Source organism: Tamandua tetradactyla, chromosome X, assembly GCF_023851605.1.
Source record: "Tamandua tetradactyla isolate mTamTet1 chromosome X, mTamTet1.pri, whole genome shotgun sequence".
NCBI lineage: Eukaryota > Metazoa > Chordata > Mammalia > Pilosa > Myrmecophagidae > Tamandua > Tamandua tetradactyla.
Window position 1 is genome coordinate 142,627,684 of NC_135353.1, and position 20,907 is coordinate 142,648,590.

The 20,907-nt window shown below is 38.8% G+C and overlaps 1 protein-coding gene across 14 annotated transcripts in view; it reads left to right on the forward strand.

Annotated features, from left to right (window-relative positions):
- The window catches only part of DMD (dystrophin), a 2,428,671-nt gene that overhangs the window by 2,369,775 nt on the left and 37,989 nt on the right, over window positions 1-20,907 (forward strand). The window lies entirely within an intron of this gene.

Sequence of the window (20,907 nt, forward strand, 5' to 3'; positions counted from 1 at the left end):
GAAACAGGACCAACAAGATATATATATATATCTTATATATATATATATATATAAGATATATATATATATCTTATATATATATATATATATATATCTCCTGAGGGAGAGAGAGATTGATTATAGGAATTAGTTCATATGGCCTTAGGGATTGGCAAGTCCACATTCCATAGGGCAGGCTGCAAGTTGAAAACTCCGATGAAAGTAAAGTCGGACTCCCCAGGAGAAGCTGGCTGTTTGAAATAGAGGCAGAAATTCAGAAATTTTTCGGGTGTCTGAAATCCTCAGTTCTGGCTTTTAAGATCTCCAACTGATTAGATGAGGATACTCCCCTCCTTGCCAAGGGCAGTCTTCTTTGTTAATTGTAGATGCAGTCAGCTGTAGATGCTTTATCGGCTGACTGTAGAGGCAAAGCCATCCATAACATACCTTCACAGTAACAATCAGGCCAGTGCTTCCTTGAACAAACAACTGGACACCATAACCTAGTCAAGTTGACACAAGAAATTAACCATGATATCATTGTACTTATTTATTTTTACTACATGGCCATTAAATGATGTTTTCTCCAAAGTCTGGATTACCTGCCGATACTACTCTATCTAATAAGTACAGGTGTAAATACCTCGATATAATCCTTTTCCTATAGTTTCCTCCTAACCTCAAGTGATTATTTCAAGGGAAAAAATAACCCATATTTTTTTTAGCTGTATCAGTGAGCATAATTCCCAGTCCTGCTGCATTAGTGTATGGAACTAAATAGTATCCTACACACCAAAACGTGAGCTCCTCAAGGGTAAGGGACAGTATCTCACATACCTTTATCTCCACAATTGCTGGATGCATAAATATGTGTTGAATAAACAAATGGATGAATTCCCTTTGGACCTTTACTCCCTCGTGGATTTGTTGGTCGATTTCTCAAAGCTTTTTTCCTTATTTCTCATTTCTTAAGTTATTGTTCTTCCCCAGATCCCTTTATAGACCCATTTAGGTTATGATACAGTTTTCCATTAGACTGAAAACATCTCAGTGTTTAGGTTAACCTGAACCTGAGTATTTTTTGGGCTCATTTTCAGGTTTTTAAAATACTTGTGATCTGAAATTATTGAAAAGTCTTTGCATATTTCCTCTGTAGGCATGTACACACCATCCTTCTCTTATGTACATGGGTTCAAGCTTGATTCCTTAGGAATAGGAGAGAGCATTAGAAGATTATTGTCTTCACTGGGGAAATACCTTTTATTCATTGAAATAGGATTTTGACTCTGGGACTTATTTTTTAATAATAACTTTATTAAGAAATCATTCACATACCATAATACAGTTCACCCATTTGAACTGTACAATTCAATAGTTATTAGTATATTCAGAGTTATGCAACCACCATCACACAATCAATTTTAGAACATTTTCATTGCCTCAAAAAGAAACCCCATCCTCATCCTCAGTCACCCTCATTTTCCCCCAATCCTCTGGCCCTAAGCCACCACTCATCTACTTTCTACGCATTTCCCTTTTCTGGAAATTTCATATCAATGGAATCCTGCAATATGTGCTCTTTTCTGACTGGCTTCTTTCGCCTAGGATAATATTTTCAAAGTTCATCATGCTGCGGCATGTATCAGTATTTCATTTATTTATTTTTTGAGGGGGGCGGTGCATAGTCCGGGGATCAAAACTGGGTCTACTGCATGGAAGATGAGCATTCTGCCACTGAAAGTATTTCATTCATATTTATTGCTGAATATATTCCATCCATTGTATGTGTTGACTACATTTTGTTTATCCATTCAACAGCTAATGGACATTTGGATTATTTCTGCTCTTTGGCTGTTATGAATAATGCTGCTATTAAAATTTGTTTACAAGTACTGGAACTTATTTTAAAGAAATGATCTGGTAGTTTCTGTTGTTGTAATAAATGAGGCTTTGGGATCAATTACGGCAAGAATGTATAGCAGTACATGTCAGGAAGTGAAAAATAGGTCATCGAGGCTAATTTATTAGGAAAACTTTAGGCAGAGTATAACTATGTGTAAGGGACGCAAGATGAGACACACGAAGCTTAAAACGATGCTTCTCCTAAAGACGGTTGCAGCTTTTTGCTGACCTCAGACAATGGAAGTTTGCTGTCTTGCTGAATTCATCAGAAAACTGAAACGAACTTTTCCCCAAAGCACTATTCCTGGGCCTAGACTCTGTTACCTCTAAATCCTCTTTAATCCTCGTTTGCTTTTTGAATGGTGAAGAATAGCCACCACCGTTTTTGTTTCTGTCATGCATTCCTGTATCCAATAAAGATCGTAATTCTAGTTCACCCATGACGCAGCGGTGATCAACACAGAAAACACCCTTACTCTCAATTTATATTCTTTTGGGGTGGGAGAGATGGATAATAACAAAAAATTTAGTTACATGTTATATTACAGGATAGCTGGTATGAGAAAAATTAGGAGGGAAAGGGGACAAGGGTGTGCCCGCGGTGGGGTTGCATTTGAAATCAAGGTGACATTTCAGCAAAGACTTGATAAGAGCAGTCAGCTGTGAGGATATCTTGGAACTGGGGTGGGGGGTGTTGGAAAAAAAGAAAACACAAGTAATTTTTAAAAAGAATATTTTCCCAAATAGCTAATATATACTTCTCTGCCTTCTAAGAGAAGGTGTGACAGCTAGTTGAACATTTACTTGATGATTTAGACATTTCCGTGAATGCCGGTGCTGGACTGTGGGGTACTATAGTGATGCCTCGAGAGGCTGGAGTCGGGAGGAATGTCTGCCTCTCTACGCAGGGGCCCCGTATCTGTGTCACCTTTGTGTTGATTCTGTGTCACCTTGTCAGCTTTCATATCCTGCTCTCTTTCACAGTCCTCCTCCACCACTATCCCATACTTCTCATCTGATCTTTCTAATGTTTCATTGGCTTGTTAGGTTTGGGACCAGATGAAAAGGCTTGAGTAAAAGCCTCAAATTTATTGCATGGGCTTTATGACATCTATTCTGCCTATTCATTGACCTTTTGTTCCTATTTCCTTACTCTCAATTTTCTTTCTGAATGCCAAATATTTGAACCTCTAATTTGGGAAATATTTCTAAGGAAAACCCCATTTTCTTTCTTTTTAGGGCTCAGAATCATTTTTTTTTTTAATTAGAGAAGTTGTAGGTTTACAGAAGAATCATTTTAAAAAATACAGCAGGCGGTACAACAGTGGCTCAGTGGCAGAATTCTTACCTGCCATGCTGGAGACCTGGGTTCGATTCCCGGAGCCTGCCCATGCCAGAAAAAAAGAGATACAGCATTCCCATATACCCTCCCCCCAGTATTAACATGGTGCATTAATATGGTAGCTTTGTTACTATTGATAAAAGAATTTTATATTTGCGACATTACCTATAGTCCATCGTGTGCAAGAGGGTTTTCCCCCCAATATACCGCCCTATGAACACCTTGCCTTAGTGTGGTACATTTGCTAAAATTCATGAAATTTTATAATTTTATAATTGTACTATTAACTATAGGGTTCACTGTGTTGTACAGGCCAATGTTTTATCTTTTAATTTTTATTCTAGTAAGATACATACCACATAAAATGTCCCCTTTTAACCACTTTCTCATATAATTCAGGGCTGTTAATTACACTCGCAGTGTTGTGCTACCATCACCACCATCCATTTCTCGAAGTTTACAATCAACCCAAATAGAAATTCTGTACAAATTAATAGTAATTCTCCATTCCCTACTAACAACCCAGCCCCTGGTAATCTATATTCTGGACTCCAGCTCTGTGAGTTTGTTTTGTTTCATATCTGTGAGATCATACAATATTTGCCCTTTCGTGTCTGGCCTGTCGGACTCAACGTAATGTTGTCAAGGTTCATCCATGTTATTGGTTGACCTAGAACTTCATTCCTCTTTAGTGCTGAATATTACTCCATTGTATGCATACACCACATTTTGTTTATCCAAGCATCAGCTGATGGACATTTGGATTGCTTCCACCTTTGGGCCATTGTGAATGATGCTGCTATGAACATCAGTGTGCAAATATCTGTTCAAGTCCCTGCTTTCAGTTCTTTTGGGTATACTCAGTAGTGGGATTGTTGGGTCACATGGTAGTTCTATATTGAGCTTTCTGAGGAACCTCCAAACTGTCTTCTACAGCAGCAGCACCATTTTGCATGCCCACCAGCAGTGAATGAGTGCTCCTGTTTCTCTGCATCCTCTCCCACACTTATTTTCCATTTCTTTTTAAAATAGCAGCCATTCTTATGGGTAAAATGATGTTGCATTGTGGTTTTGATTTGCGGTTCCCTTATGGCTTATGATGCTGAACATCTTTTCATATGCTTTCCGGCCATTTATATGTCTCCTTTGGAGAGATGTCTGCTCAAGTCTTTTGCCCATTTTTAAATTGGACTGTTTGTCTTTTTGTTGTTAAGTTGAAGGGTTTCTTTGTATATACTGGATACTAATCCTTTATTGGATATGTGGTTTCCAAATATTGTCTCCCATTGTGTAGGTTGTCTTTTTACTTTCATAATGAAGTCCATTGAGGAGCAAAAGTTTTTTATTTAGATGAGGTCCCCTTTATCTCTTTTCTGTTATTACTTGTGCTTTGGGTATAAAGTCTAAGAAACCATTGCCTAACACAAGGTCTTGAAGATGCTTCTGTACGCTTTCTTCTAGGAGTATGGTAGTTCTAGCTCTTAAATTTATGTCTTCGATCCAATTTTGAGTTGATTTTTCTATATGGTGTGAATTAGGGGTCATCCTTTTTGTTTTGCAAATGGAGAACCAGTTCTCCCAGCACCATCTGTCGAAGAGACTGTTCTTTCCCAATTTAGTTCTCTTTGCCACCTTATCACAAATCAGTTGGCCATATTAACGTGTGTTGAGTTCTGAGCTCTCGGTTCTGTTCTGTTGGTCTGTTTGTCTATCCTTGTACCAGTACCATGCTGTTTTGCTTACTGTGGCTTTGTAATAAGTTTCAAGAGTAGGAAGTGTGAGTCTTCCAATTTCATTCTTCTTTTTCGAGGTGGATTTAGCCATTTGGAGCCCCTTACCCTCCCATATGAATTTGATAATTGGCTTTTCCATTTCTGCAAGGAAAGTTGTTGGAATTTAGATTGGGACTACATTTACTGTATAAATTACTTTGGGCAGTATTGATATCTTAATGATATTTAGTCTTCCAATCTATGAACACAGAATATCCTTCCATTTATTTAGGTCTTCTTTAATTTCTTTCAGCAATGTTTTGTAGTTTCCTGTGTGCATACCTTGAACATCCTTGGTTAGATTTATTCCTAGATGTTTGATTCTTTGGTTTCTATTGTGAAAGGATTTTTTTTCCTTCATTTTTTTCCTTCTGATTGTTCATTGCTTGTGTAGAGAAATGCTACTGATTTTTGGGTGTTGATCTTGTACCCCACCACTTTGCTGAATTCATTTATTACCTCTAAGAGCTTTGTTGTAGATGTTTCAGGATTTTCTGTATATAGGATCATACCAGCTGCAAATAGGGAAAATTGTACTTCTTCCTTTACAATTTGGATGCCTTTTATTTCTTTTTCTTGCTCTCGCCAAAGCTTCCAGTACAATGTTGAATAACAGTGGTGACAGTGGGTATCCTTCTCTTCTTCCTGATCTTTGAGGGAAGGCTTTCAGTCTCTCACCATTAAGTAGGATATTAGCTGTAGGCTTTGCATATGTGCCCTTTATCATGTTGAGGATCCTTCCTTCTACTCCTTGTGTTCTATGTGTTTTTTACAAAGAAAGGGTGCTATATTTTGTCAAATGCCTTTTCTGTGTTGACAGAGCTGATCATGTGGGGTTTTTTCCCCTTCATTCTCTTAATTGTAGTGCATCATATTAACTGATTTTCTTATGTTGAACCAACCTTGCATACCAGGGATAAATCCCACTTGATCATGGTGTATAATTTTTAATATGCTGTTGGATTTGGTTTGCTAGAATTTTGTGAGGAATTGTGCATCTATTTTCATAAGAGACATTGGTCTGTAGTTTTCTTTTCTTGTCGTGACTTTATCTGGCTTTGAAGTTAAGTCTTCTTGGAATGTTTGGTAGAATTCCTGTGTGAAACCATCTGCTCCTAGGCTTTTCTTTGTCAGAAAGTTTTTGAGTACTGATTCAACAGTCTTTTTTGCTAATCAATGCTTTGTTGAGATCTTGTATTTCTTCTTGCATAGGTAGCTTGTGAGTTTTTAAGAATTTGTCTGTTTTAAAATTAGATAAATTTGTTATCTAATTTACTGCTATATAATTGTTCGTAATATCCACTCATAGTCCTTTTTATTTCAGCAGGGTCAGTAGTCATGACCTCCTTTTCTTTTCTGATTTTTGTCGTCTGTATCCTTCGTTTTTTTTTGTCAGTCTGCCTAAAGGTTTGACGATTTTGTTGATCTTTCCAAACAACCAATTTTTGTTTTGTTGTTGTTGCTGTCCTCTATTTCTTTTATCTCCACTCTAATTGCTTTGACTTTTTTTTTTTTTTCCTATATGGGCAGGCACCAGGAATCGAACCCTGGTTCTCTGGCATGGCAGGCAAGCATTCTTGCCTGCTGAGCCACCGTGGCCCACCCAACTGCTTTGGACTTAGCTTCCTGTTCTTCTTGTTCTACTTCTTCCAGTTTTGAGGTTAGGTCCCTGATTTGAAATCTTTCCTGTTTTTTAATGAAAGCATTTAGAGCTATAAATTTCCCTCTTAGCACTGCCTTTGTTGCATCCCATAACTTTTTGTATGTTGTATTTTCATTTTCATTTCCTTGGGATAGTTCCAAATTTTGTTCCTGATTTCCTCTTTAACCCATTGGTTGTTAAGAGTATATATTTTTTAATTTCCATATATTTTTGAACTTTCCCTTTCTTTGTCTGTTATTGGTTTCCAGCTTCATCCCCTTGGGGCCAGACGATAGATATTGTATGACTTCAGTGTTTTTGAATTTATTGCACTTGTTTTGTGACCCAACATATGGTCTATCCTAGAGAATGATCTGTGTGCACTCAAGAAGAAAAGGTATCTGCTTTTGCTAGGTACGGTGTTTTATACAGTGTTCTGTCCATTAGGTCTACTTGGTTTAGTCTATCATTAAAGTCCTGTACTTCTGTATTGATCTTCTGACTAGATGTTCTGTCCATTGTTGAGAGTGGTATGTTATAGTCTCCTACTATTAATGTAAAATCGTTAATTTCTCCCTTCAAATCTGTCAGTATTTATGTTATATATATTTTAGGGCTCTGCTGTTAGGTGCATATATATTTATAATTGTTGCATCTTCTTGTTGCATTATCCCCTTTATCAATATATAATGGCCATCTTTGTCCCTCATAACTGTTATCATCCAATAGTAGTAGTAGTATAATATTATGTGATATTAGTATAGCTGTCCCAGCTTTTGGTTACTACTTGCATGGCATATTTATTTTTTCCATCCTTTCACCATCAATCGATTCATTTCTTTGACTTTAACTTGAATCTATTGCAGACAGCATATAGTTGGGTCATGCTTTTTTATTCATTCTGCCAATGTCTGCCTTTTAAATGAAGAGTTTAATTGACTTCTGTTTAAAGTCACTATACATAAGAGAGGTCCCTCTTCTGTCATTTTTCTGTTTAGGTTTTGTAAGTCTTATACTTTTTTTTTTTTTTTAACACGGGCAGGCACTGGGAATCGAACCCGCATCCTTGGGCTTGGCAGGCAAGCATTCTTTCGTGCTGAGCCACCGTGGACCGCCCTCTTATACCTTTTTTAATCCCTCAATTCGGTTAAAGCCTACTTTTTTTTTTAGTTGTTCCATTTATTTATTTGTTTGTTTTCTAGAGGGCTTAAATTCTTTTTTATCATCACAATCGACTTGTTTTCCTTCTTTTTTTGTGAACAATAACATACATACAAAAAAGCTATACATTTCAAAGCACAGCACCACAGTTAGTTAGTTGTAGAACATGTTTCAGACTTTGACATGGGTTACAATTTCACGATTTTAGGCTTTTACTTCTAGCTGCTCTAAAATACTGGTGACTAAAAGAGGTGTCAATTTAGTGATGCAACATTCATATTCATTTGTTAAGTCCTATCGTCTCTGTATACCACCACCATCACCTTTGATCTTTCCATCTCTCTCTTTGGGATGTTTGGGCTATGGCCATTCTAAATTTTTGATATTGGAAGGGTCTGTCACTAATATGGGGTAGGGAGATGGAACTATCTGATGTTCTCAAGAGGCTGGGGTGGGTGTCAGGACTTATCTGGACCAGGGACCCATCTGGAGGTTGTATGTTTCTGGAAAGTCACTCTAGTGCCTGGAAACCTTGTTGAATCTTATATATTGCCCTAGGTGTTTAAAGCCTACTTTTATATGTATTTTCTTTCTTGTGTTGTATCATATTGGTGCCTTCTTATTTATAGCTGGATGTATTTATCATCTGTTTTCCTTGTGATTATCATAGGGTTAAAATTTATAAGAATTGCATTTGGTTTGATACCAACTTAACTTCAAAAGTAGGCACATATACTTTTCCTATACCCTATATCCCCCTACCATGTTTTTTGTACTTGTTATCACTTATATCTTTGTATACTGCATGTCCAAAAACCTAGATTTATCATTACACTTTGTGCATTTGGATTTTAGCACCTGTAGGAAATGAGAAGTGGAGTTACATACCAAACAATCCAGTACAATAATAACGGCATTTATAATTACCCAAATGGTTCCTTTTACCACAGGTCTTCATTTCTTCATGTTGCACTGAAACCCTGTCTAGCATCCTTTCCTTTCAATCCGAAGCACTCCATTTAGCATAGCTTTTAGGGCAGTTCAAGTAGTGATGTACTCCCTTAGCTTTTGTTTCTCTGAGAATGTCTTAATCTTACCCTCATTTCTGAAAGAATATCTCACTGGATATAAAATTCTTGACTGGTCGTTTTTTCCCTTTCATACTTCTAAGTATTTCAACCCACTGCCTTCTTGCTTCCATGGTTTCTGTTTAGAAATCAGCACTCAGTATTATTGGGACTGCCTTGAATGTAACATGTTGCTTTTCTCTTGCAGCATTCAGAACTCTCTCCTTGCCTTTTGCATTTGGCAGTGTCAGTATATGATGGGGTGTGTTTTCTTCGTGTTTACCCTGTTTGGTGCTATCTGAGCTTCTTGGATGTGCATATTCACATCTTTTGCTAAGTTTAGGAAGTTCTCTGTCACTGTTTCTTTGGCCATTCCTTCTGTCCCTTTGTCTCTTTCTTTTCCTTCTGGGACTCCCATAATGCATATTATGGTGGACTTAATGGTGTTCCATAGCTGTCTTTTGCTATTTTCACTTTTAATACTACTTTTTTCTTTCTGCTCCTCAGCCTGACTCAGTTCAAGCATCCTGTCTTCAATTTCACTGATTCTTTCTTTTGCCAGCTCCATTCTGCCCTTGAAACCCTCCTGGGCATCTTTTCATTTCAGTTTTTATGGTCTTCGACTCCAGTAGTTCTGTTGGGTTCCTTCTTAAAAGTTCTACCTCTTTACTTCGACTCTCATATTGTTCGTTCTTTATATTCCTGATATCCTGTAGTTCTTCCTCTGTACTTTCCTTCATCTCTTCAGCATTTTAAGATCATGTCCTACTGAAAGGACATTTGTTCAGTATGTCCACAGTGTCATTTTCTTCATTGGTATTTTCTGTATTTTTATCCTTTGCTTTGAATGGCCATCATTTCCCATTTCTTTGTTTGACTCGTACTCTTTTGTTGCATACTGTGCATTTTAATGTTTTAAAATGTTTACTCTGCGATATACTCCCTGGGATATCTGTTTCCTGATTTTGTAACCATCTGTCCACAGAGATTTTCTTGAGCTTCAGCCCTCCTGTCAAGAAGGTCTGCCCGAGGCGAATGCACTGCACAGTATTTTCCCTGTGTTACTGGGTCTCTGTCTTGTCCTGAGCTTTTGCTTGTTAGTTGGTTTGGATTTCCCCTGTTTATGGGAGTTTGGCTGGCCCCTTTGCTTCCCAAGGGACAATCCTCCCTCTCCTGGGTATCTGAAGGCAGCAGGTCTTTTTTTTGCAAACTGTCTGCTTCTATAGGTTTTTAATACTCCTTTCAGTATCTCATGCTGCTTTTACCTGGAGGGAAAATTCTGGGAGGAGGGGCACCCTGGCTAGGACTTTCCCAATCTGTTTTTTCCCAGCAGAAACAGAGCCAGAGACCCACGAAGGGGGCACAGACTGGCTCCAGAGAGCCCTGTGGAGGAGATCAAGCTTCTCTGGTGGTTTTCCAAAGCTGAGCTTTCCTAGCCTGCCCAACACATGTGGTCCTTCAGATAACTGTCTCCTGCAGCCCCACAGAGGCCCTGTTTTTAAAAGTCTCTACCACCTCTGCCCCTCTCCAGGGTAGAGTTGAAACAATGGCTGGCCTCAGAGCCCCAGACCCAGTGATCCAAATTGGCAACTCAAAAACCATGCACACCCCTGTTCTTGGGGAAGAGGGGTTTTTATGTCCCTTGCACTCAGCAGCAGTTTGCCAGGGTCTGGACCCCACAGCGGCCTGCAATGAGAGTGGAGAATGAATGCCTGTAGCCACCATGCAGAGAGGGAGCAATTTACAGTTCTTTACCACAATTTATCTGCCTCCCACTCTTCCTAGGATGCTGTACAGTGTTCTTCTGGCCTCTGGAGTTTCAAAATAGTTGCTTCAGATAGTTCTTACCTGTTTAATAGTTGTTTGGCAAGAGGACTGAATCCTGGTACTCCCTTCTCCACCATCTTCCCTGGAGGTCTTCTCTCATTTTGGTTTTGATTTGAATTTCCATAATAGCTAATGATGTTGAGCATCTTTTCATGTACTTTTTAGCCATTGGTACATCCTCTTTGTAGAAACGTCTAGTCAGCTCTTTTGCCCATTTTTTAACTGGGCTGTTTGTCTTTTTATCGTACTGTTGTATTCTAGGTATTAGACCCTTACCTGGTATTGGTTTCCAAATATCTTCTCCCATTGAGTAGGTTTCACAGCTTTCTATCATTTTTGTCTTTAGTTTGGTTTTTGCCTTATTTACAGATATAGTGGTTAGAATTTATGAGTTCTTTTCCGGTATTTTATAGATAGATAGTTATTTAATTTTTCAATAATAAATAGTTTTGTTCTATAGACAATCATGGGTTCATCTTTGATCAGGGATGTTGTGGAAAATATCTCATTTGTTTAAGATAAAAAAAAAACTAAAACCACTTAGGATTGTCAGGTTCTGGCTCTTGGAATTTGAGCAAGATCTAGATTAGTGTGTCAGGGACTTAAGCAGAGAATAGATACATTAACCCTGTAGAGTCGTGCCAGACATTTTATTAGAGCAGCACTCTCTGGATGTAATTTGGCGGTTCTGTCACATGCCTAGCAGATTTCACCAAATCTAAGGAAATCTCATCCCTAGTGATCTTAACTAACTCAGTCATTTCATTTTGCTCAGATGCTCAGCTATGGTAAACTTTAGTATAATACAGTCTGTTTAAGATATATGATTATTCTCCAATTTAGGGGTAGTTAGAATAAGGCTTGGGGCTAGAACCCAAGTATATATGAAGAAGGCAATATTGACTGATGAATCAGTTTGTAAACACAATATATGTGAGTGTGAGTGTGTGTGTGTGTGTGTGTGTGTGTGTGTGTATGTATACTTTTTTTTCCCCCTGCCCAGTTCAGTATGGCTTTGTAGATTTCTTTCATTTCAGGTAATCTAAGTGCTTTCTTTTGACAGGAAATTTTAGAACACCTAAGGTCTCAAATCTAAAACGTATAGATTAGAGAAAGAAAGAAAATAACAATGATAATAATTAAAAACTAGTAGTAGGGCAGGCCAGGGTGGCTTAGCAGGCAGAGCTCTCGCCTGCCATGCCGGAGACCCGGGTTCGATTCCTGGTGCCTGCCCATGTGAGAAAAAAAAAAGTAGTAGTCAACGTTTATAGAACACTTAGTATGTACTGGGTATGGCTCTAAGAAAGTTTTCCACGTAGGCCATCCTAGGCCATTACTCCTCATGATGGTATTGTACTTCAAGTACGCTGCCTCACTGCAGCAAGTGGCAGAGTCAGGTCCTGAATTAAGGCCCTTCTGATTGCAGAGCATGCTCTCAAGGCCTGTACCAATTCCATCCTCAGCCAGGGGTGACAAAAGATACCAAAAAGGAAAGTTGTCAAAACAGTTATATTATTCAGCTTCTCTCCAGATGGGGCAAAGCAGTTTTTTTTTCTTTTAAACATGTTCCAATATCTCTTATTTATTTATTTTTAAATTGTGAAAAATAGCATATATACCAAAAGCAATACATTTCAGAGCATGCCACAACAAGCAGTTAAACAGAGTTTTGGTATGGTTTACAGTTCCACAGTTTTAAGTTTTTCTTTCTAGCTGCTCCAAGACACTGGAGACCAACAGAAATATCGATATAATGATTCAGCAGTCAGACTCATTTGTGGAATCCTATCTTCTCTGTTATAACCCCACCTTCTCCTTTGGGCTATGGCCATTCTACCTTTCTCATATTAGAAAGGGCTGTTGCTAAATATGCGATAGGGGGATGGAATTAGTTGATGTTCCGGAGAGATTGTCCCCTCTGTGTTTCAGGACTTAATCTGGCTTAGGAACTCATCTGGAGGTTGCAGGCTTATGGAAGGTAATCCTAGTGCATAGAACCTTTGTAGAATCTCAGATAAAGCCCCAGGTGTTCTTTAGGGTTGGCAGGAATGGTTTTGGTTGGGGCCTGGCAAACTGTGATAAATAGCAATATCTAGCTGAAGCTTGCGTAAGCGTAGCCTCCAGAGTAGCCTCTCGACTCTATTTGAACTCTCTTAGCCAATGACACTTATTTGTTACAATTCATTCCCCTCTTTTGGTCAGGAAGGCATTGTGGATCCCGTGGTACTAGGGAGTTTCACCCCTGGATGTATATCCCATGTGGTGCCGGGGGTGGAGGGTAGTGGGTAGCCCACTTGCAGAGTTGGGTTTAGAGAGAGAGGGAGAGAGGCCACTCTGGAAGTAACCCTTAGGCATAACTGTAGGTCAGCTTAGCTTCTCCATCGCATAAATTACGCTTCACAAGAGCAAGCCTCAAGATAATGGGCTTGGCGTATACTGACTTGGGAGTCCCTAATGTTTGAGACAGTAGCAGGGGTTTCCCTGGTAGTAAGGCTTAACAGTTCCATATTTTTCCTCCCATCCTTAAAGGGACTTTGCCAACAATACTCTTAATGATCTACTCAACACACTCTGGGCTGTGGCCGGGCGTTACGTTAAAGTATAGAGAATTACAAGCTCTAGTCCCATTCTGGTCTACACGTGTTTTGGTTTAAATGATCTATCCAGACAGGTTGAGTTAGATTATGTGCTGCAGAAAATACAGGTTTTGGACAAAATAAAGCTCTCTTCCTTTGGTCTCAGAGAGTAGGTGACGTTCTAAAATGCAGTGTCCTCCTTCCCCCTGTATCCTGACTGACCTTAGTCCCGGCCCAACAGGCTTCGTTCTTACTATCTCTGACATACATCTCGTTTAAAATGCCAATATGCTTGGAAGTAATGGCGCATTAGTGTATAATCCCAGTAAGGTTTAAATTACTTTTGTCAACTCCTTTATAATGAACAAATTTCAGTAGGAATGGGGTTGGAATGAAGAGCTCTGAATGCTTGAAAGGGGGACAGTGTTAAGGAAAAGGGATTGGACACAGTGCTGCCCTTTTACTGTTTTGCTTAAGGCAGGCTTAAAATATGCATAATCTTACATCCCACCCTGTGAGCTTCTTGCTAATTAATGCTGTTAGTGCCAAGGCATATTAATGTCCTTTTTCCATCTAGTTTAGGGGTATTTTTGACTTTGTGGATAAAATTTCGTAGCATAGCTTTAAACATTTTTATTATAGTTGAAAAGGCTCTGTGCAGTTTACAATTTTTAACATACCTTATGCTTGAATTTATCTTTCTCATTTTTTATGAACTATTAATTCGCTAGATTTATAGTTGCTTTCACAGTTCTATATGATTTTCTGCTTTTGTCTGAATTTAGATGGGTGGATATAATTTAGCTGCTTTTAATACTATATGAGGGTAAAGCTGACTCTCTGGGCCCATGCTTTTCCGATGCAGACCTTTGTGGATGTCCCCACTTTATGTCACAGAATCTGTGTGTATACATGCTTTGGTATAAAATAAGGTAAAATATTTTTTAAGGAAACATTGATCACTGTAAAATGACCTTCAGTTCTTTATTTCAAAATATCAATATACCGCTATATCATAATCACACATAGTAGAGAAGCTCCCTTTTAAAGAGTAGATTTCCTACATTGAAATTGCTTGACCTCTGTAAAGGAATACAAATTACCCAGACATTGCTGTAATGTTCTTTACCACACATGCTGCTTATGATTGCTCGAGGGCCACTCATGTATCCTTGCTAGAGAGGCATGGTGCTTTCCACTTGCTAGAGGGAGAGGGGAGGCAATAAGCCTTGCCAGTTGGACTCATGTCCATGTCCATTCATTGTCTGGGAAATTTTTTTGTAAGTAATTTGTTTCTGGGCAACCACATTTCTATACTTGATGACATAAAATTAATCAGCTACATCTACATAGTTGTAGAACGAAGGGATATTTTTTAAGCTCTATGGAGAATAAAAAATTGATAATGGATAGGAGACTTTTTCTTAGGATAACTGGCTGCAGGAAGAAATTGTGGTGACAGAAGCCATGCTCAGTGAATTTGAATTAGTGTTCTTTAGGGAGCTACCAGAGAAGTATAATTTACAAGACAATCAAGAACGTAAATAGATTCTCCACAGAGTCCTCGTCTGATCGCTGACGTATATTCACCTGTATTGAAATGACTCCGTGAATATATTTTAACAATTAGAGAATCAGTAGGGATGAGATGTACATGTATAACTTCAAGAAAAGGAAAATATATACCAGTAACAATATAAATTGACAGCCAAGTGTTAAATGAGTAAATTGTGTACTTGTGGTTACGTTTTAAAACGGTTCACGTGGAGGAGGGGTAAGTATCTCATTGATCACTTTTGGGAATGATCGCCACCCCATGCCTTATAGATACTGCAGCCACAGAACCCTGGCATTAGGATACACTTTTAATCGTATTGGCATAAGATGTCTTTCAAATATAAGACAATTGCTTAATGCGTAAGGACAAACAATCCCTAACAAAAATCTGTCCTCGTACAGCTCCCTAACCATGACCACATTTATTAGGAAATGTTTAGTGAAAGTCATCTCTAATTCAACCCCTTGAGCAACAATTCTTCTTGATAATCCTCATGAACATTTATGATAAATACCTTAAAAGAGAAGTTAGACTCCAATTTAGAAAAAGCACTCTATTTTATTTGGGTGCTGGCCAAGAAAACCCTTTTGAGGCATTTCTGGCTTTTAGAACCTTCAGCGTGACAGGTTGTCCCGCCTCAGCGCATCAAGGAGAAATAGCAGTCCCTCACAATCAAGCTGGTTATTGAGCCTTAGGAGGAGGATTATGTGGGTCACGTATTTGCTCAGGAGAGAGGTACTTTGTTTGACTCACTTAATCCTGGTCTAGTGAATTTAGGTTGGGATTAGTACTGAGGGAACCTTAACTGTACATCTCTAAAATCAACATGTCTTGGTAGGTGCGTGATTAAGACAGCATTAGCTCTTGCTTTAAGGCTCTTCCTCTGCTCTTACCATTTATCCAGTGGGAGATAATATTTGGAGTGACAAAATGAAAGAGACATAGCTGGCCTTTAAAGCAAGTGGACCAGCTCTGTGGGCTCTCAGCTCCTTCTTCTAATAGCAGGAATTAAAATTCTCCTCACACAGTGGGGGCCCAGAGCCAGGCTCACTATTTGAAATCGTGCCCTACAAAAACCCCAGTGGGGAGAGACATACGCATGCACACTTAGACTTGAAAGGAAAATTTATTTCGACGGCTGCAGGTGGCCACGGCTCATATGCAGCCCCGGACCTAAGGGGTAGGGCCTGGGGAAGAGGCAGTGGGTGCCGGTGGGAAGAGGAGCATCACAGGCCCGAAACTTTTAGAGCCGAATCAACTTGCCTGCTGCCTGGTGGTGAGTTTGTTTGTAGCCCCTACACCGACTGAGGCAGAGCCAGCACTGTCAATATAACTGATGGCACTGGACCAGAGGCCCCGGAGTGCTGGGTATGAACAGCCCCAAAACCACTCGATAGAGAAAGGTGAGTTCAGAAGGAGAGGAAAGCAGAAAGGAAAACGTGCAAAAAATATATAACAGAAAACACAAATCCACAAATGGTCCCTTTCAAAATGTGTCTTTAAACCAAAATGTAAAACTCAAAGAACTGAGATAGTCTCCCCCGAAAAGTTAATCGAAAGGTGAATTAAGTCCAGGTGAAAATAAAATGACAGAACAGTACAACAAAGACTATAAGTATGTTTACGATACTCAAAGACAATAAATAAGGGTATAATGTTCATTCAAATAATAAGAAACTAAGGAATAGAAACGAATGGATGCAGAACAGATGGAGCTCAGAATGACATCTTTGGAAATAAAAACTGTAGTCATTGAAGAGCCACAACTCAATAGATAGGATAGCATCTAGACTGGACCCAGTCAGAGAAGATAAGAGCCATTAGAAGATCCTGCTGAGGACGTTACTATACACAGTACCAACAGAAAAACATAAGAAGTATAAACGAGAAATTAAGAGAGATGGAGAATTGACCACAAGTTCTAAAACTCACCTAGTAGGGGTTTCAGAATAAAATGGGGCGAACGGAAATGAAGCAATATTTGAAGCTGTAATAGCTGAAAATCTTCCAGAATTGAAGAAGGACGTTCATCTCTAAAATAAAGAAATGGTCTCCCGAGAGAAATTTCAAACATCTGACAAGGCAAAAGAGCCCTACACAGAGAGCACTTGGTATTCTTCACAGCTCAGCTTTGAGACGCTCTGGTTGATCAAAACGAACCTTATCTGTTTTTTCTCTGGAAAACGTAAGAACAGAGGCGTTTAACGTGTCATATATAATGAACCATGCCACCTGAACCAAAGCACTTCTAACTCACTCGGAAAAGCGCTCAGTGGACAGCCAGACCCAGAGGACTGAGGTGTAAAGGGCGACCTCTCTGGAAGAGCTAACATCCTATCAGTACCTTTGTGAAAAGTATGTCGCATGATCCTGAAATCCATGTCAAAAAACTATTTTCAAATGGAACATCGTGAATGGCCCAATCTGACAGCAGGAATAAATTGCAAAGGAGTCCTACATAACTAGGGGTTTTCATTGGAATATTTCAATGAAGGTGGTTATTTTTTAGTGAATAGCTACTACAAGGGAAGGAAAAATAGAAGTTACTCCCTATCACACAAAGCCCTGTGAATACTGGCTGCCCCTTCAAGTTCACAGAAACATTTAACTGATTGCCAGTTAAGTGGTCACAGATTGGAGCAAATTAATGTGCACAACTATATAAGCTGGTTCACATCCGGAGGACTGGAGTGCAGAGTCTGGCTGAGGGTCGAGTTATCTTGATAAATCTCTCCTGATTACTGCTTTGTCAAAGCAGGTTTCTATGAGACAAACTGTACATATAACTTTCCTTGAAGATTGGTAGCAAGTAGGTTTTCAGTCAGTACAGTTAAGAGATTCCATTGCTTTAGATAAAAAAGAGCCAAGGTATCTGAATGACATTAAACAAATTCCTAGAAAGCCTGTGAAGTTAGGTACAAGGTAGAACTAAAAAAACAAGAGTAGATTGTATCTTACTTCTCCCTCAATGGGAAGATACAGCATTATAAAACTGAGCATTCTTTTTTTTTTTTTTTTTTTTTTTTTTGTTACATGGGCAGGCACCGGGAAACGAACCCGGGTCCTCTGGCATGGCAGGTAAGCATTCTTGCCTGCTGAGCCACCGTGGCCCAAAACTGAGCATTCTGGAAGACGTGCTGTCCCCCTGCACAAAGTTCATCCCAGGTTGGCTATAACAGATGCTCTTTCCCTAATAGGGAGTCTAGTAATGAGATTTTCTTACGTTCTCACACTGGACAACGGGAAAACTCTGCTTGTCTATTCACCACTTGGCTCTTATGTCTTTTCTCATACATATATCTTCACACTTGTGGGTAGGAAATGTTCCAACCTCCTGAAATATAGTCTGTGAACAGCAGCAATGCGTTTTCTTATTTTGCCATTTATTGTAACTGGAAGAAAGACATCAAGAGTGCTAAGGTGTCCGAGATTGGATTTGTAGGCCCAGCAAATCCTAAACCATTTGAGGTCTTTGCATGTTCTAATAGTGTTGCAATTTCTTTTGACACCAGTAAAATACAGCCAAAAGAAAGTGAAATAACCACAGAGATATTTCCACAAAATAAAATCCATGTCAATAAACATTAGGAACAAAAAGGTATACTACATAATGATAAAGGAAACAATCCAAGGATAATCAAGATCTTGTATGTATTTAACTACATGGCCCCAAAAGATATAAACCAAAGTATGCCACAATTAAAAGGAGAAACTACCAAATTTGTAGTTATATTTGAAAACTCCCTCAACCCAAAATTGATAGCTGCAAGGAGTCAAAAAATTAGTACGGGTACAAACAATTTGAACAACAAAACTAACTTTCACATGGGAAAAAACAATCACATTTTGTAAGTACTCATTGAACATTTATAGGAAGTAAGTAGAACGAGGTTACAAAAGGAGGACCGTTAAATGTCAGAGGATCTACTGAGCATACAGGTGTTCTCTGAATAAAATGCAACTAAATTAGAAATGGACTAAAACGGTGAAAACATTTTGGAAATACAAAAAATGCCCTCCTAAATGACTCACCGGTTAAATAAAAAATCATAATAGGAATTTCAAAGTGTAAGCAACTGAATTGAATTAAATCAAGTGATGTATTCTAAAAATTTTGGAGATATAGTTAAAACATGCCCAGAAGGAAATTTATTTCTTTAAAAACCATAAGGATCGGAAATGAATGACTTAAGCATGCAACCTGTGAAAATCTAGGGGAAAAATACACAGTAAATTACAAAAAACATTACCGATGTACATAAAAGAAGGCCAGAATAAAGGAAGAACTTGACAACATTCCTGGATGGAGAGACTCATTAACATGAAGTCTCTTCCTCCCACTTGAATCTGCAAGTCCAGTATAATTCAAACCCCCAAATTCAGCATGTTTTCACCAAATATGAAGATTCGCCACTGACATCATTCTGAGCTAAGGGCTCAGAATAGCCAAGACAGTTTTAAGAAAAAGCAAAGTGGGGGTAGGAGGACCTACCAGACATCAGTTTATAGTGTGGGGTGGGCACAGAGCTATACAAACAGACCAACAGAAAAGGTTAGGGAGCTCAGTAGTACACCTGTGCCTTTATGGAAGCTTGCTGTATTGCAGAGTTACCAGTACCAACAAGGGGGGGAAACACAGACCAGTCAATGAATGATCCTGGGTTAACCTATGGACGGAAAGTAAAATTAGATCCTGTCTTCACACCTCGCACAAAAATAGATTCTGGATGGATTCAAGTCCTGAATGTGAAAAAGAAAAAATTTAAACTAATTCAAATGTAGACGTAAGGGAGATTTTATTAAACGTGACATAGAAAACCAGAACACATGGAAGACTATATTGAAATGTAAAACTTTTGCTCACCAGGACACCATGAAGAAAATTAAAGGTAAGCTACTCTAAGACAAGGGTAGAAGATTATATTTGCTGTGCTCGTAACTGACAATGGATAGGTGTTCCAAATAGATCCAGAATTTGAATGAGAAAAAGACACTCCAGGGTGAAATGGGCAAAGGAAACTTGAAAAGCCAGTGAACCTGAAAGAAGTTCAACCTCACAGTAGTCATGCAAATTAAAATACACCCATCAGATTAGGCCAAAGCTCAATGTGTGATAACACCAAGTCTTTAATGAGAATGTGGTGAAATGAATACATTGGCAAAACTACGTAGAAGAGCGATGTGGTAATCATACGGCGATGTTGAGGATTTCACATTTAGATATGATCTGTAGAGAATCTCTTGAAGTAGGTATCCAAGAAGACAGGTCTAAGGAGATACAATGTGCCGTCGTTTATAGTAATGACAAGTTGGAAGCACCCGAAACGTTCATTAACAGGAGAATGTCATTTCAGGCAACAGAACTCTTCCTTCCGGCAGTTAAAGTCATGAACTATTCTGTACTGACATGGGTAAATCTGCAAAACAGTGTCGAAGGCAAAAAGAAAATCCTTCAACCTACAGTTCGTAAAAATAAATATTTTTTGAATATGCAAAATGATTTCAGCATCTTTAACTTCAACCTATTCTGTGAAGGAATTCATGGTAATGATGGGCATGGAATTCCGTATGGCATTATCTTCTAGGGGGCATTGGTGAGGAGAGGATGAAATGGTCTTGGATTGGGTACGTGGGGAGACGTCACCTTTAGCTGTCATCAATTTTTTTCTTCGAAAAAATTTTGAAGAAAATAGAGCAAATGCTAAATTTATCGAAGCTGGATGGTGGGGGTGCATGGGTATATTCTTACTACATTAATATATACGTTTCTGTTGAAAATAGATAATTTCCTGAAGCAAACCAGAATGTTGCTAGAGGTGTACAAATTTTAATTTCATGATGTTATAAAGAACCATTTACAAAATGATGAAATTCTTTGCTGTTACTTCTCTGAACAGAGCACTCCTGAGGCTTTTAGTGTAACATAAAAATGTGAGAAGTCTCTCCCCTCATACGCCAGGCAATAGCTTCAAATTTTATTTTGTTCTCTTATCATTGGTAAGACTGTCATCGTAAAAACCACACATCGAGTGCCTCGCTTGCTGTTGTGTTTGGTGGCGGTCAGATGCATCTGTTTGCCAC